General features: G+C 43.1%; 1 long non-coding RNA gene across 2 annotated transcripts in view; it reads left to right on the forward strand.

Annotated features, from left to right (window-relative positions):
• LOC142107229 (uncharacterized) overlaps positions 1-17,542 on the forward strand; it is a 341,539-nt gene that overhangs the window by 157,306 nt on the left and 166,691 nt on the right. Inside the window, exon 1 of one of the 2 annotated variants that reach the window (XR_012679913.1) lies at positions 9,295-9,428. The exons of the other annotated variant lie outside the window; for it this stretch is intronic. This is a non-coding gene — a long non-coding RNA (uncharacterized LOC142107229). Of the gene's footprint in view, positions 1-9,294; positions 9,429-17,542 lie in introns of those variants that run through there. 2 annotated transcript variants of the gene reach the window in all.

A 17,542-nucleotide genomic window follows, 5' to 3' on the forward strand; every position in this document is an offset into this window, starting at 1 on the left:
TTGCTGCCTTTTTATGCTACATTACAAGAGAGAAGCAGATTAATTGGATGTTCATTAGTATTATTTTTGTTGTTCAAAAAACCTCAAATAGCACATTTAAAGATGTATGAGCGAGAGGAAGATAGGGTTATTGGCGCTGTCTGAAACCCTGTCTGGACTCTCAGATCCGAAGTGACATGAAATGAACTAAAGGAGAACAGTCCTGCAACTTTGTCTTATGTTCTAGGTCTTAAACAGATCTAATTTCCAATGAGTATTATCCCAATTGTGTTGTAGTTAATGCTTCTTTTACATAACATCTCCACCTCTCCTTCCTTATGCTGCTGCTTAGGACAGAAGTCAACGAGAAGAGGAGTCAGGGATGTGATAGCTCTCTGAAGGTATGGGAGCGTCATCCAGCAACATTAGGGCTGTTCATGAATATGTCACAGTCCCCTTCTTCTGTACCACCATTGTCTCCAAAGCAGACAGAATGCCGAGTCTGGGGGCAGATAAGCAGTAACTCTTAGGGCTTCTTCATACCTAATTACTATTAATACCCTGAAAACCGCATTAAAAATAGGATGATTGGCACGTGAGTTACAAGGCTCGCTATCAGTACAATCCATTATGAACCATGCATCAATAATGTTAAAGACTCATCACTAAAATATGTCTTACAGCTCTGGTTTGTTTTCTTACATTTCTACCCATTTCCTCAGCACATATGTGTGAATGAGACCTGAATTTCCAGGGATTAAACAAGAAAAGACCAATTAGGAAAGGTGTTCTAGCTAGTTACTGTTCATATGATCTATGCCTTTGACATGTATGTGTCACTCACCGGACGGTTAGTGCCTCTGGTTTGGGACATGGGTCTCTCCCTCTCTTGCCGGCGCCTGTTTGGCGCCGCGGCCGTCCGCCATCTTGACCAAGGATTGCGCATGTGCAGAAACCACGGACTGTTAAAACCTTGCTCATAGTCTCATTGGTCAATCAATCACCTCTCACTACTTAAGGCACCTGTTACTCTATTACCGTTGCCTGTTCTTTGGTTCTCATTCCCTTGTGACTCCGAGGTGTTTCCGGTTTCTACTCGTGCTCTCTGTTTGCTGTGGAACATACCTGCGCCTGGACAAGCCTTCTCTCCATATCGTGGTACAACTTGCTAACCACAGACCACTCTACGCTACCTGGTAACATACCTGCACCCGGACAAGTCTTCTCTCCATATCAGTGGTACAACTTGCTAGCCGCAGACCACTTCACGCTACCTGGTAACATACCTGCACCCGGACAAGTCTTCTCTCCATATCAGTGGTACAACTTGCTAGTCGCAGACCGCTCCACGCTATCTAGTATTATACCAGCATCTGCACAAGTCTTTACATCTACCAGCGGGAACATATGTCAGGAGCAGCTTACCCTACTATTTTGCATGGTACCTGTTATTAGGACTAAAGCCTATAGTGTCTCTGAAGTATAGCTGCGAGTCGCTGACTCTCCTGCTGCATTATTGATTGGTCCTTCCATAGACTTTATCCAGTTGTCATATATTGGTCTGCTGTATGCTACCTGTGTGCTAATGCACTTTGGAACTTTCTCCTCCTTTTATTACTGCTCATCAGTCTACCGTGTTACCATTGTTTCCATTGTTCAGAGACTCTGCATTTATATCATTGACATTCTCTTTCCTATTCAGTTGTACAGTTCCGTATATATTCACCACACTTATCAGAGGGCCGCGACCTGCACAATGGCAGCCGCTAAAACCATACTCCCTTGCGGGAGTTCCTGGAGAAGACCAGCCACTGTGTTAGACTCCGCGCCTCTGGTAAAGTGAAATTCCACTTGGTGAATTCTGGGTGAAACTCCTAGTGCCCGTGACAGTATGCATTAATAATTAGCACCAAGGCCAGGGTTACAATATAAACAGGCATCAGCAGAGTCGTGGGGGCGGTTGTGACCGGATACTTCCACAACACATTCAAAGTGCAATTGAGATGGAGAGAGGTAAATGAAATGGCTTCTGGGGAGATTTATCTGAGGTACAAGACATCACTGATCATGGTTTGGATTGTGCAGAGTAGCGCCACTATATTCTCCCCTGTGACAGGTCCGGCAACGTTCCAGAACGTTCTTTGTAAGGTGCCTAATTTCTTATGATCTAGGGCACCAGAGCTGCATGTCTATAGGCTCCACTTATGTCGATTAAGATAATGTCACCCATCTAATCTGTAACATGTATTTACTGATAATTGTATCTATAGAGAGACTGGAGATACGGCTGTTTCACGTTGCCCTCTGAGGCACCCCCTCCACCACAGAGAGCTAGGCCTCACTGCTGCCCTCCAGATGTTTCCAGCGATACGGCTGTATCACGCTGCCCACTGAGCCGTCCACCTCCACCACAGAGAGCTAGGCCTCACTGCTGCCCTCTAGATGTTTCCAGCGATACGGCTGTATCACGCTGCCCACTGAGCCGTCCCCCTCCACCTCCACCACAGAGAGCTAGGCCTCACTGCTGCCCTCTAGATGTTTCCAGCAATACGGCTGTTTCACGTTGCCCACTGAGGCGCCCCCCTCCACCACAGAGAGCTAGGCCTCACCGCTGCCCTCCAGATGTTTCCAGCGATACGGCTGTATCACGCTGTCCACTGAGCCGTCCCCCTCCACCTCCACCACAGAGAGCTAGGCCTCACCGCTGCCCTCCAGATGTTTCCAGCAATACGGCTGTATCACGCTGCCCACTGAGCCATCCCCCTCCACCTCCACCACAGAGAGCTAGGCCTCACTGCTGCCCTCCAGATGTTTCCAGCGATACGGCTGTATCACGCTGCCCACTGAGCCGTCCCCCTCCACCTCCACCACAGAGAGCTAGGCCTCACTGCTGCCCTCTAGATGTTTCCAGCAATACGGCTGTATCACGCTGCCCACTGAGCCGTCCCCCTCCACCTCCACCACAGAGAGCTAGGCCTCACTGCTGCCCTCTAGATGTTTCCAGCAATACGGCTGTTTCACGTTGCCCACTGAGGCGCCCCCCTCCATCACAGACAGCTAGGCCTCACCGCTGCCCTCCAGATGTTTCCAGCGATACGGCTGTATCACGCTGTCCACTGAGCTGTCCCCCTCCACCTCCACCACAGAGAGCTAGGCCTCACCGCTGCCCTCCAGATGTTTCCAGCGATACGGCTGTATCACGTTGCCCACTGAGGCGCCCCCCTCCACCACAGAGAGCTAGGCCTCACCGCTGCCCTTCAGATGTATAAAGAAACATTGTGAACAAGGTGGGGTACAAAAGGGAAGATTCTGGCAGCGGTGCTCTCGCACATCCTCCAGCATTCAGATAGTCCATTCATTCAATGTTGCGTATTTTGGGGTGGAAATCGGATCACCCAGCAGAAACCCCCACAAACACAGGGAGAACATACAAACGCCACACAGAGTAGGCGTCGGTTGGAATCAAACTCATGACACCAGCGCTGTGAGGTAGCAATGCTAAACACTATGACACCATGCTGCCTAATCAAGGGCCGGACAGAAGAAGTATTTTTTGGGCGGGTCATCTGTATTGCTTGGTGGCTGGCCCCTCCTCCGGGACCTGCCACCTTCTACCATTGGCTGCATGGCGCGCTCCGGATCCTCCCTTTCCTATTGTGTGGCCTATCAGAGACCCAGTGTCACATTGGATGCGCACGACATGACAGGTGCCGTCCCATGTGTGAAAAGAAGCAGACAGCGCACGGATGGAAGAAGGTAAGTGTGGGGGGATGTCAATATAGTGTGTGTATGTGTCATGACAATATAGTGTGTGTGTGTGTGTTATGTCAATATAACGTGTGGGGGGGGGGACGGACATCCTGGCAATATAGTGTGTGTGTGTTAAGTTATGGAAATATAGTGTGTGTGTATTTTGGTATGGTATGGCAATATAGTGTGTGTGTGGGCATCATGGCAATATAGTGTATGTGTGGGAGACTTCATGGCAATATAGTGTGTGTGTGGGCATCATGGCAATATAGTGTATGTGTGGGAGACTTCATGGCAATATAGTGTGTGTGGGGGCATCATGGCAATATAGTGTATGTGTGGGAGACTTCATGGCAATATAGTGTGTGTGTGGGGGCATCATGGCAATATAGTGTATGTGTGGGAGACTTCATGGCAATATAGTGTGTGTGTGGGGGCATCATGGCAATATAGTGTGTGTGAGGGGGAATCATGGCAATATAGTGTGTGTGGGGGGGGGGCATCATGGCAATATAGTGTGTGAGTGGGGGGCATCATGGCAATATAGTGTGTGTGTGTGTGTGTGGGGGGGCATCATGGCAATATAGTGTGTGTGTGGGGGGCATCATGGCAATATAGTGTGTGTGTGGGGGGCATCATGGTAATATAGTGCGTGTGTGGGGGGGCATCATGGCAATATAGTGTGTGTGTGTGTGTGTTATGCTATGTCCATAAAGTGTGGAGGGTGGGGCATCATGGCAATATAGTGTGTGTGTTGGCGCAATATGTTAATATATGTCTGTGTGGGCGCAGTATGTTATGTGTGTGTGTGGGCACAGTATGTTAATATAGTGTGTGTGGAGTGGCAGTATGTTAATATAATATGTGAGGGAAGGGGGGGTCTTAATATAATGTGGGAGGTAGGCTATTTAATGGTGGAGTGCAATTGGGGGCTAATTATTTAATGGGTGCTATTTTATTTGTGGGGTCATGGTGGGGCTATTTAATTTAAATTAATAGTGGGGCCTGTTAATTTAAGATGAGGTGACGGGACCTTTAATTTAATGCAGGGGTCATTTGGCATTATGAATTAAATGTGGGGCTGAGTTGTGGGAGCAGGGCTATTTATTAAATGTGAATGAATATGAATTATTTAATTCCGGGGATGGTTGTGGGAAATGGTTGGATTAAAAATAAATTCTGTTAATTTTTTGCTGGGGCTGTTTGGAGGGAGGGAAAAGGTTTATATATTAAATGTGAATACTATTTAATGTCAGGGCTGGTTGGAAAGAAATAGATCTATTTAGCAAGTGTGAATATTATTATTTTAATATAGGAGATCGAGGGAGGCTTAATTATAAAATGTGGGAGCTAATGACTTACTGCCGGGGCTGGTTGGAGTTTTCTAAATCTCATGTACCCCCCATTTTTTTCTTCAAAATAGGGCCTCCAACATTCCAGGATCCAGACAAGCAGCAACTGATCTAAAGACACCAGCAGCCACAGGTGGTAAAAGTGACAAGAACAGGTAGGAGAGAGCTGGAAAGTCTGACAACTGTCCTGAATCTAGTGGGACAGTCCTGAATTTGGGTGACAGGCTCGCTCAAGACAGTTGGGAGGTATGTCCTGCTTTATATCGTACTGCTCGTGAAGGCAGAACTGTGTGCACCTAACAGTAGTGCACACAGTATTGCCTGTGTATTTTTCTACAATTTTTCTAAAATGATAAATATGTTACATCATAGGGCCCCGGGCCCCCCAAAGCCTTAATTCAGCTCTGGCCAGTGTGTCAAATTGACACTTAGTGCTCTGCTCCTCCTCCCAATACCACCTTGTTTTTGCTATATACTAATATGGTTATTATTTGTTTTAGGGTTAACCTAAAACAAATAATAACTCTATTAGTATATAGCAAAAACAAGCCCTTTTGCTGGCAAAAACATCACATTTTTAAAGCAAACAGGCTTTTTGCATTTTGATAAACGTCATTATAATCAGCCTCCAAACACTAAAATATGCTCTTTTTATATTGATAAATATATATTGTACCGAAAACCACCTTTTAAGGATGAGCCGTAACTTATGGGCCAGTGCTATGTGCTTGCCCCCGGGGCTAAAGTCTGCCAGCCAGCCCCTGTGCCTAATGTATTGTGAATCATTATTGCATTACTCTTTTAGCTCATATGATTGATTTATTATTGTAATAATTGAACGTTATGTACCAGGCATGGTTTATATCTGAGATATACAATTGTCCTATATTCTGCACTGCGCTATAATCAGAAACATTTGTACTTACTTATGATTTTTAACCCCTCTGTGCCAAAGAAAAGAGGTTTTAGTCTCGCTGTGCAGAGAATTGCCATCCAATCTGGCAGCCAAGATCCAGAGAGGATTATTATTCAGACACAATTGTCCTTCTGTATAGAAGATTATATATATATTCACAAGCTATAATTCACTTAACAGGGAATATCTAATGTACAAAAAATATATAATCGTCTATAAAATGAAATCTTACATTCAGTTCAACACATAACTGTTACATGGTCTGTATGTATGCTACAGGGTGATTTACAGAAGACTTTAAGCAGATAAGTAGATGAAACCATTATCTTTAAAGTCTTATATGCAACACAGTGCCCTATAAAATAATTCATTTACATCTCTACAGGTGTTGTAATGTTCTTCTGCGTTCCCCCATTGCTGCGGTGGGGTTATTTCAACTAACAGTGAGAGACTGAGGGCTGTATAATTACCTTTACTGTGCATTGCCTGCCTAGTAAATCTTCTGGGGTAATTTATCAAACTCATCCACCTGCAAATTTTCTAACCAAACCACTGGAAAATAAAGAAAATGACTGCAACCCTGATTGCTGTCCCAGAGAAGGTGTTTTTTTAGTAAATACATTTTTTTGTGCTCGCCTTTTCCCAGGCTCCAGGCTGGAAGACTTTGATAAATTGATCCCTACGGCTCTTGTAATGTATAAATGTGCTGTGAGAACCTGTCGTAGCCGTAGCAGATTCAATGATGGCACATTGTGTCCTGTGCTGTAAGATACAGAAGACGATTCTCACTCTGGTCTCCAGCACAATTCACTTAATCCATGAAAGAATTGTTCTGAGCCTGTCTCTGGGTTCCAGTGGTGGAGCTTCCTTCGGAGGGAGCTGGCACAGCCACCTATACATTGCTTTCCAGCCTCTTTGGACACGCTGTGTCTGTAAAAAGCTGCTTCTTTTGGCACAAGGAATGTAATTGCCAGTCTGCCAGAAAACCCACAGAGCCCATCTGCTCCCCCTGCTTAAAGTTCCCTCTCTAATTGTATCTCCGGGATGCAGGCGGGAGGATTTCAGGCCCCAGGAGGAGAAGAACGGGAAAAAGAGCAAATGCACATTTTATAACCTATTTGTTCCTCTTAACTAGTTTTCTATATTCAGCCGGAGAAACTTCCCAGCATGTCTCTTGTATGTGCCTGGTTGCATTTTGCTGACAACTGGATTAGATATTTACTGTTTTACTGTATAACGGAAAAGACGCTGATAAGAGGCCATGTGTATGTCCAGGGCCTTGCGGTCGGTTACTTGTGTAATATCTACTGCAGCGGCTCTGTGAGAGTTTTCCATACATGGACAGTAATTCTAATAAGATCACCAATTAGTGCACCGACATACATCTCCTCACTTGTCTCAATATATCTCCCAAGTCGACACCTCCGTTCTGCACAAGATCTGTGTCTCTCTTCCACTCTCATCACTTCCTCCCATTCTCGGTTACAGAACTTTTTTTCGGGCTGCACCCACTTTGTGGAATTCCCTATCTCGCACAGTAAGACTTTCCTCTAGTCTTCAAACCTTCAAGTGTTCTCTGAAAACCCAGCTCTTCAGGCAAGCTTATAATATTCCTCAACCACCATCTTAAACTCCCTAGGTTGCCATATTACCACCCTCTACACAGCTAACACAGGACAACAACCCTCTGACCAACATAGTTGTGTGACTGATCACACAGCCCACTCAATACTTTTTACCTTTGCATTCTAGCTGGTCCAGTGTGCAATATGATGTAGCACATGCCCTTGTGTTTCAAACTCCCATTGTCCCATAGATTGTAAGCTTGCAAGCAGGGCCCTCTTACCTCTCTGTATGTATTACCCAGTATTGTTTTAATAATGTTTGTTCCCAATTGTAAAGCGCTACGGAATTTATTGGCGCTATATAAATAAATGTTGATGATAACGATGATGTCAGTCTCTGTCTGTATTTTTCTATTCTTTGTAATTTCTCAAACTTACAAATAGAGCATGTTTGATTTGGACACGGCACGTGTTTCGCCAACCCACAAAGTGAGAAAGATATGCTGGAATGGGCTAGCCCCGCCCACTTGTGCCACTGGTAATGTGGCGCAGGTAGAAGTGATCAGCAAGTATAAGTCAGCCATCGGTATGCAAAATGCTACCCAAATACATCCCCCAAAATCTGACCTTTCAGTGCGACTAAGATCTATAGACTCCTGATAAACCAGGACTCCTGCACATAGGCCGTCTCCCGTCCTTTTACCTAGAGATGAGCAGCAATTTCAAAACTGTTCACAGAGCATTTGCCTCATTTTGGATTTGACTGTGAGATTTTATGTGCCATTGGGAATCCCCCCCTCTCTTTTTGTTATGCATGGAATTCCCACTCCTAGAAAAAAAAAACACATTTTTTTTGTCCCCATTGTGACTCGACTAACATGAACAACCAAAGCAAAATAATCAAACACAGGAGTCCCAGGATTCTGCTTTACTGCCAACTGCCAACCAATCACAAGCAATTTTCAACACTGGCTGCTTGAGATTGGTTGACTGAAGAGGAGTTCCAAAGACTTTTTTCACTCATCTCTAAGTTGTGCTAATTCGGGAACATTCATGCACAGGGGTGGACATCCTCTGGACTTGCCACTGTTCATGTGATTATTCCGCATTCTGCAAGGAACACCCCTGATGCACCAAATCCAATAATTATAGAGACAATAAATGTTCTCCCCCCTCAGCCTGCCTCATCTGCCACATTATTCTGTGTACATGACCATAAAAACCAGTTCAGCTGTGCAAAATGACCCATATGATATTACAAAGCACAAAGAAATTTCCTTTTGCAATCTGTCTTCACATTTTCTGGTCTGTAAATGACCCCAAACTTAGATAAATACTTTACTTCTTTGAAAATGTAATAATGTAATAATCTTTCCCAAAAAAAAACCTCTGCAACACAAAGGTGATACGAAATAATACAGCATAACACAATATACAATTCATTCACCTCCTTTATAACGCCCCCCCCCCCCTGTTTACCACCGTAGGCTCTGCACAGAAGTGCATTCAACTGTATGAATTCTATTAGATACAAACCTCTTCATAATATTACTGTTATTATTGTGACGATTATTTGGCACATGCACCTATTTGGAAGGGTGCTGAGCGCATCCAAACAGGTCATGTGCCAAATGTGTTGGATCATTAGCTAGCGTGCTTGCATGTGTTTACATGGATGTGCACGCCTGTGGTGTTGGTTGATGCTCGCAGTGCTCATGTAGATGCCATCTGTTCATGTGCAGCATATACCTAAGGATGTCAGCTCAGTTCATGTGTGCTGGGTGATCGTAGAGCCGGAGTCCTGTGGATGCTGCCGGGATCCATACATTGTAGACGAGGGAGCCGGGAGGTGGTATGTGGATACAGGTAAGAAGTGCTAGAAGTGGTAAAAGAGATTAATGGTAGTTGTGTTGAGTAATTGGCCAGTGACAGATTTTGTATTAAACATAGGAGTAAGATTATATGGATTGTGGACACTATGGGATGAGTAGCTTTGTATGTGACTGATTAGATTGGTAAAAGATGGAGTAGGGTGGGCGGTTTAGGAGTAATGGATATGTAATGATGCGGAGGAGTGGGGCGAGTTTAGGGAAAAGAGAGGGGGAAGGAGATACAAAATTCTGGTTAGAAGCAGGAAATTGGGTTGTGATAATGAAATGTGAATGAAAGTCAGATTATACTCAAATTCATCTGGAACAACAAAGCCCCAAGAACTTCTCTCTCCATGCTCAAGAAGCCAAAACACAAAGGTGGTAGGAGATTTCCTGATCTAAAATTATATTATTTAGCCTCACATCTGTGTCAGAAAGTGGCTACATTTGTCCCCTTGTCCCAAATGCCTGGTTAGATATTGAAATGTGCTCCATCAATCTAAGCTTTCTTGTGTCTCTATGGGGGGTTACCTAAAACTTGGAGACTTCCAACTGAATCTCCATCATTCACTTAAACTCTCTGTAAATATTGGGATTTCTGTAAGACTTATTTTAAGCTCTCTTCTGAGACCTTACCTTTGACCCCAATCTGGGACTATCCAGACTTCCCTCCAGGTTTGTTGGGCCCCTATATTAAGCTTTGGAAGCAGACACACATTAGATTGTTAATGACCTAACTTTTCTGGGACAATGGGCATCTCCAAGATATTCACCACAAGTTCCCCTCCTTCACACATCAACTTTTTTTAATTTTTGACGGTTATACATTTTCTTATGTCTATCTCCTTAGTAGATGTTCTGCACGGCCTCATTTAATTTGAGGGTATCTGTCTGAAGTCTCCATTAAGGAAAGAAATGATTTCATCCTTGTACAACCTGCTAATTGACATAAATTTTGACTCTCAGATTCGCCATAGGGAGTAGGAGAGAGATTTGGGTCCCCCACCTGACGAATCATGTTGGGAGGAGGATAGAGAGGGAATTGCCACAAGTTCTATTTCCACCCGCATTACAGATATTGGACCTGGTTTATTAAGGAAATTAAAGCAATAAAGGAGTAACTTTGCACCTAGGCAAAACCATGTTGCATTGGAGGTGGAGGTAAATTTAAAATGTGGGGACAGATTTATAGTTGGGGTAGGGCATGTCCTGGATCAACTTTAAATTTCAGTGTAAAAATAAAGCTATCAAGTAATTGTGTGCTACATGAAAAAACAGCCAGTGTTTAACTTATGTGCAATATAATGAACTAATTTGCACCCCTTGCAGTGTAACATGGTTTGTTCCGGAGAAGATTTACTCCTTTTTTTGCCTTACTTTCCTTAACGAATCAGGCCCACTGCGTACACTATCTGCTATAGGTGGCACTCTACCCCTGACAGACTTTCTAAAATGTTTTCAATAGCTGCCAGTCCCAACTGCTGGCGTGGAAGTGTCCACAGGGGAACTATGCATCATATTTGGTGATCTTGTCTCCGGATAGTACCTTTCTGGGACAGGTCCATCATCAATTCAATGATGGAGCAACAAGTACTGAAAGATCCTTGGGGCTAGATTTACTATCAGGCGTGATGCATGGCGGCTTCAAACCGCCATGCATCGCGGCGGTTTTCCGGCGTGTTTGCATTGCAAACAGCCGGATTTACTAATGGGCGCATTTCAGCTTCAATTTGAAGCCGCCGGCGATGTAACGGTGGGATGTAATGCTCAAAGCCGCCGGCGGCTTTGAATAGAACATGGCGCTTTTGCTTTAAATGACGGCGCTTTTGTGTAAAGGCGGTTTTTTTGAAAATTACACCTGTCTCCTGGCCTGTTACTATTGGCTATTTTAAAAATCAGGAGATTTGACATCACAAGCCCTATATAAACCACTGGCCTGACACTTTTTCTTTGATAGGGGTTTGAGGAGTTTTGTGAGAGGAGTTTGGAGGATAGTGGTTTGCTGAAAGTTGGTGAGAGTTGGAGTTTGGTGGATTGGTGGAGCGATATCTGTTTGAAGTGTGAGTAGTCCTGTGGTTTTTTCCTGTTTTGTACATTTATTTTCTCATTTATTTTCTGTCTTGTATTTTTTGTATTTGACTTGTCCTTTGTCTGTGTTACTTGTGTGTGACTGTGTGGAGAGTGTGTCTGTAAGTAGTGTAGTTTGTTCTTTGTGTTTGTAAGTCCTTCAGTGTTTTGTGTTTTTCTGTCTTCTGGGTAAAAATGTCCAGAGATAGGAGGGGAGAACAGGCTGAGGAGAGGGAGATGGAGGTTGAGGGGTCAGAGGAGGGAGAGGGAGAGGTTGAGGAGACAGGACAGGGCAGGAAGACCAAGACAGGGAGGAATGTGCGCTTCTCACATGATGAGAATTGTGTGTTGGTGCACAACATCATTCCCTGCTACGAGGTCATCCTAGGGAACCTGGCAGCCCGGACTCCTCTAAGGCGGCGTCACCAACTGTGGGGGAGAGTCTGTGAGGCCGTGAACGCGGTGGGCCCACTGAAGCGGACAGTGGCACACTGCCGCAAGCGCTTCTCTGATATTAAGAGGAGGCTTAAAGAGAAGATGGCCCAGGAAAGGAGGTCGACAAGGCGCACGGGTGGTGGCCCCCACTTCGTATGGAGTACACCACGTACGAGGAGGAGCTGCGCCAGATAATGCCGGCTGAAATTGTAGAGGGCATAAATGTCCAGGACACCGACTCGCCCTCTTTTGGCCAAGTAGTTGGTGAGTTATTTGTTTTTTTTAACCTAACAGTATTTTAACTGCTTTTCTCTTTTTAAAACTGCTTTTCTCTTTTTAAAACTGCTTTTCTCTTTGCAAACGTTTTTTCTTATTATTTTTTTATTTTTTTTATTTTCAAAGTGTATTTTTGCCTCTAATAGTTTGTAAAGGTTTTTTTTTCTCATAGAAAAAAATATACAAAAATTGCAAACACATTTCTGCAATAAACAGTATATTTGGAAATTGTTTTTTTCTGGAAATACATTGTATGCTTTTTCTAATACATCCAGAATCGCCAGGACCGCAGTTCAGTCCCAGTGCCAGACCTACACCTCCACCTTCAGCGAGAGATTCGGGCACAGACGAGCAAGCAGGTGCGTGATTTCTGTTTAGGAGAGAAATAATGGAGTTACTTGATTTTCTGTGCAAATGTTGCTGTCAATGTTTTTTTTTTTTTCTTTTTATTGTTTGCAATGAGAAGTTAGGGCTACATTTTACTAAACTGATATGTTGCCTATAGAAACCCATCAGAATATACCTTTACTTTATTTATTGCATTCAACAAAATGACAGCTAAAATCTGATTGGTTGCTATAGGCAACATCTCCACTTTTGATAGCATGCAGTTTAGTCAAAATAACCCAGCATGTACTACACAGTCCAAATGATAATGGGTATTAAAAGGATAATAAGTGCATCCGTAAGCAGGTAGCATAGGACTAGAAATCAGGAATGCAAACATTGTGAAAGAATCTGTAGTTGCTAAAGATTATTATTTCCTATCCAGTGTTCAGAATGCAATATACAAACATATTATATACTATATACTTACCGTCATTTTTCATACACAGGGCCCTCTTCATACCAGCCACCTCAGGCGGAGTCCCTGGAAATGTCCCCTGAGCCAGAGGATCTAACAACCATCACCCTGGTAACAGTGGATGCCCCTGTGTCTGGCCTCCAGGAAGTTTCACCTGGCCCTGCTGAACCATCACACCACCAACCTGCACCTGCACCTATGGACCCAGCCAGAGAAATGGCGCTGTCTATTGGCGCATTCCAGCAGCAACAGACATTATTCATGGACAGGCAAACTCGCCACATGTCCCAAATTGCGGCCCAGTTGAGGCGGATACACCGCTCCAATAGTCAACTCCCTGCTGGAATCAACCGTCTGGCAACAGCTTTAGAACAGACCAATGTGCAGCTGGCCCAAATGACTGGGGCTGTGGAGGCCTTACATTCCACAGTACGTGAGGGGAATGCCAATGTGACCCGGCTGGCAGGGCAACTACATTCAGAAATTGTAGCCCGTTTACCGGCACCTATCTCTTCAGCCACCACCAGTACCGCTAGTACGCCTAGCACATCTGTACAGAGTACTCCTCCAAGGAGAGGTGCTCGCACCAGGGGTGGGCGAGGGAGGGGAGAGAGTGGCACCAAGCATTGTGATATGCCTGCAAAAAGACGTCGCTAGTGCAATAATTATTATTGCTTCATGTTTTCACAAGTTTGCGTAAGCATTATACGTTATTATTTATTGTGTTCTGCAATAAATGCAGTTAAATTTCTATGGTGTCAGTGTTTCTTTTCTGCTAATTAAACAAGAGTATACTGATGTTTTAAAAACTATGCACTAATTTCACTTAAACATTGACCTCTGACTGTCACAATCCAGGGATGTTCATATTTACCACATGAGGAGTACACACTATCCTGTTTTTAAAGGTTCCAATTTACAAAACATTTAAAATAAAATATAAAAATTGCACTCACATAAAACACATTTTTGAGCAAAAAATGTTTTTCATACTATGTACTTACACGTAAAGTAGTTTGCAATTAGACGGTCTCTAATCTCCCTTCCGCCCTCTGTGCTCTGCACATCACCAGATGTGACACGGACCCCTTCTTCTTCACTGTCTACTGCAATAATCGGTGGGGTAAGTTGATGTATTGCTAGATTATGTATCAAACAGCCAGCCAGGATAATATCAAACCCCTTTTCAGGTGCATACATAGCCACCCAACCAGATTATTCTAGTAACCTGAACCTAGTTTACCAAAGTACAAAGGTACGCTATAACACCCCTCTACTAAATCAGTAAATAAATTGCATGGTGGGAAGACACAAGAGAAAAAGAAACCAAAACAACACTGCAATTATAAGACACTGGCCTTTTAACATATACAATCCCAAAGGAAAAAACTTTGAACATGAAATGGCCCTTTTCCTTCTGTTCTGATTGCCCAAATATCTGAAACAGCACACTGTTTGAACAATCTCGCCGCTCACAAGCAGCGCTTTCATTTTGGTCTTTTGAATGGCGGTTTTCCGGCGGCTTTATAAACCCCCTAATAGTAAATCCGGCTGTTTGTATGTTGAACATTGTTGAAAGCGTCATGGCGATGTATACAGAGGCGGGTTTGGAAACATCATTTTTGGCCGTTTGGACGGCGGGTTTAGCCTTAGTAAATCCGGCGATGGCTAAACCGCCGCCAAATCCGCCGAAAGTCGGCGGGTTTACAAACACGCCTGATAGTAAATCTAGCCCTTGGTGTTTCTTACTCTCTCGACCTCCTTGGGATGTTTGTGCACAAAGTAAATAACTGTTCCCCCATTTACTGGCAGCAGCTGATGCGTAGATAGCTAAAAACTGGAAACAACCAGACCCCCTTGCCCCCTCCTTTATGGCACATCAAATGCATAGAGAATATAACTTTTCTCTTACACTACAAACCACATAAATCTTTCCATCTTTTGAACTAAGTGAGCTTTTTGTGGGTTTTACTTAGTAATTTGAGAAGAAGGTACATATAGGGGAGATAGTAACGATATGTTAAGGTGGAGAGATAAATCATTTTGAGGGCAGGTGAGTGATGAAAGAAGTCAAGTAGTCGTGGTCTTCGTCTTTAACCAACAGGTAGAATAGCAGAAATTCAACGGGCAGAAGTTCAGCTCGAATAACAAACAAAAGGTCAACTCACGTATCTGGGGTCTGGAGTTTTAGAGGTTTAGTGGGTCCCATATTGTGAAGTGCACGCCCGGCTGCTGCTGATTGCTGCTAGCAGTGTGTGGTCAGTAGACAAAAAAGATGGTTTGACAGTTGTGAAGAGAGTGCGTTGTGCGGGAGACAATGTAAGTCAAGCCAAGTAAGATATTTCTTATGTGACAAAATAAATCTCTACAGATTGATTTGCATCCGCCTTATCTAAGTTCTTGATAAGCTTCTTGGATGGATTTCCATACACCTTACATTAAAAAAATCTATTTTGTGGAATATTTTCTTCTTTCTCTAAACCAAAACTATTCTGTAAAGGTTATCGCATCTATGTCAAAGTCTAGTGAACAACATTGATTTTGTACGCCATTGAACAGCCTTTGGCAAAAAACTTGTTGGCGGTTATTTTGTATTCATGTTACACAATTGTTTTAGTTTTACAAAGAAATGCTTTACAGTATACTTTTTAGGGTATTCTATTTGTTTGACACAACTGGCTTTTACCATATTGATTTTATGTTACAAAATCATGCTATATCTTTTCTCTTTAGTTTTTTTTGCTATCATGTTTACTGATTTGTAGCCCAGCTCTACTCAACACAATTATTGTGTTTATCAGCGCAGAAGCCATCATGTTTACCTGCCGTGATGTATTCTTTCTGTAATTAAATTTGCAGATAAAATATGATTTTGACTTACATTGCATTGTTACGTTACACCTAACCGCTGAAACTCAATTCGCATCCAATAGTTCTGTGATGCTGAAATGTTGTTTGTTATATTAAGTGAATAAGCTGCCATTTCTCCTTAAGACCAAGAAAGGGCTACGTTTAACATCAACCTGGCATAGCATAATTACATTGTAAATGTTGCGTAAAAGGCTACATTGGAAAGTTAATGACTGAACAAAAGCAACTCTGTTCTTAATTAAAAAGTCCACTGACAGCCGTCTTGGTTGGTACCTTACAAAGAGACGGCAATTTGATAACAGAGAAATGTGAATGTAGAAAGTCACCCTGAGGCAGGAAGGGGCATGTTTTGGTACTGTGATCTCTTCTGTGAACGGCAGTATAATTCAGGGTTTGATCTGTAAATTCTCCATACTCCTCAATCACCTGCCGTAATATAATCCTCTCTGACTTTAACCGTTTCCATGACCCCAAGTTTTGTTCATTTCCAAAGATAAAATCAATGTTTTTTTTTAGAGACTATTTAATCATTCACATCAGTCCCTGGCACAGTGGAGTTTACAATCTATATTCCCTAACACTCAAACACAGTAGGGTTCATTTTGTCAGGAACCAATAAACCTACTAGTATGTCTTTGGAATGTGGGAGGAAGCCCACGCAAACACGTGGGGAACATACAACTCCTGATTCATTAAGACACACAAAATGAACTTATTGTGCATTTTTTTAAAAAAAACATGTGACTTGGGCATATGCAGGTCCATATTCAACAAGGAGCGGATATAGAGATACGTCTGGTGATGAATACAGGTGTAGGTGTTCTCTGCTCTAACACACAACACACTGCAGGATACGTCCAGTACATATGTGGAGTATAAAGTCACAAAAGAACGCACAGAAAGAGGAAAACAAGCTATTAATGTCACCTGTTATTAATAATAATGTAATTAATGACAAAACATTAACAAAAGAAAAAACTTTTTTTTTATTTTGTTTCTCCATAAAATACACTTATTAGGATGTTATGAATGTCTACTGTACATAAAATGCATGTTTACAGTTCTTCCTGAGATCTTCTATCATGCATACGCAAACGTAGCAGGATACGACAGTAACACACGTACCTTTGGGATGACCAAAGCTTACATTGTACGCTGCTGCATGCGCCCAAGCTTGGCTCTCCATTACTGTACATTGATTACATGCAAAAGCCCAGTTCCTTCCCCGTTCCAGCAATGAAATCGGAGGCTGATTTGAGGGTAATTTGCGCTCGAAAACTCATTGGGCGATGCTGCGTTCTCTGGTGTTTGACGCGTATCGGCATTTATGTTTCTTAATGAATCAAGTCCACAAACACCACACGGATAGGACCTTAGGTGGGAGTTGAATGCATGACCCCAACGCTGAGGCAGCAATGCTAACCACTGGGCCACTGCACTTTCCAAATCTCAGCTTTCCAAAGGACCAGTAAATGTAATCACATGTTGTGTTATATAAAAGAATGACAAGTAGCATTTTAAAAGTCATATGCTAGAGTTTCAGAAATGTATCATTGCTGAAGATATATAATATAAAGTTCTGATTGCTGCAAGACTGTTTTTTATGCAAAGGCAATGCAGATAGCCATATAAAGCATAAAATAGATGATAATACC

Source organism: Mixophyes fleayi, chromosome 11 (assembly GCF_038048845.1).
Source record: "Mixophyes fleayi isolate aMixFle1 chromosome 11, aMixFle1.hap1, whole genome shotgun sequence".
Lineage (NCBI taxonomy): Eukaryota > Metazoa > Chordata > Amphibia > Anura > Limnodynastidae > Mixophyes > Mixophyes fleayi.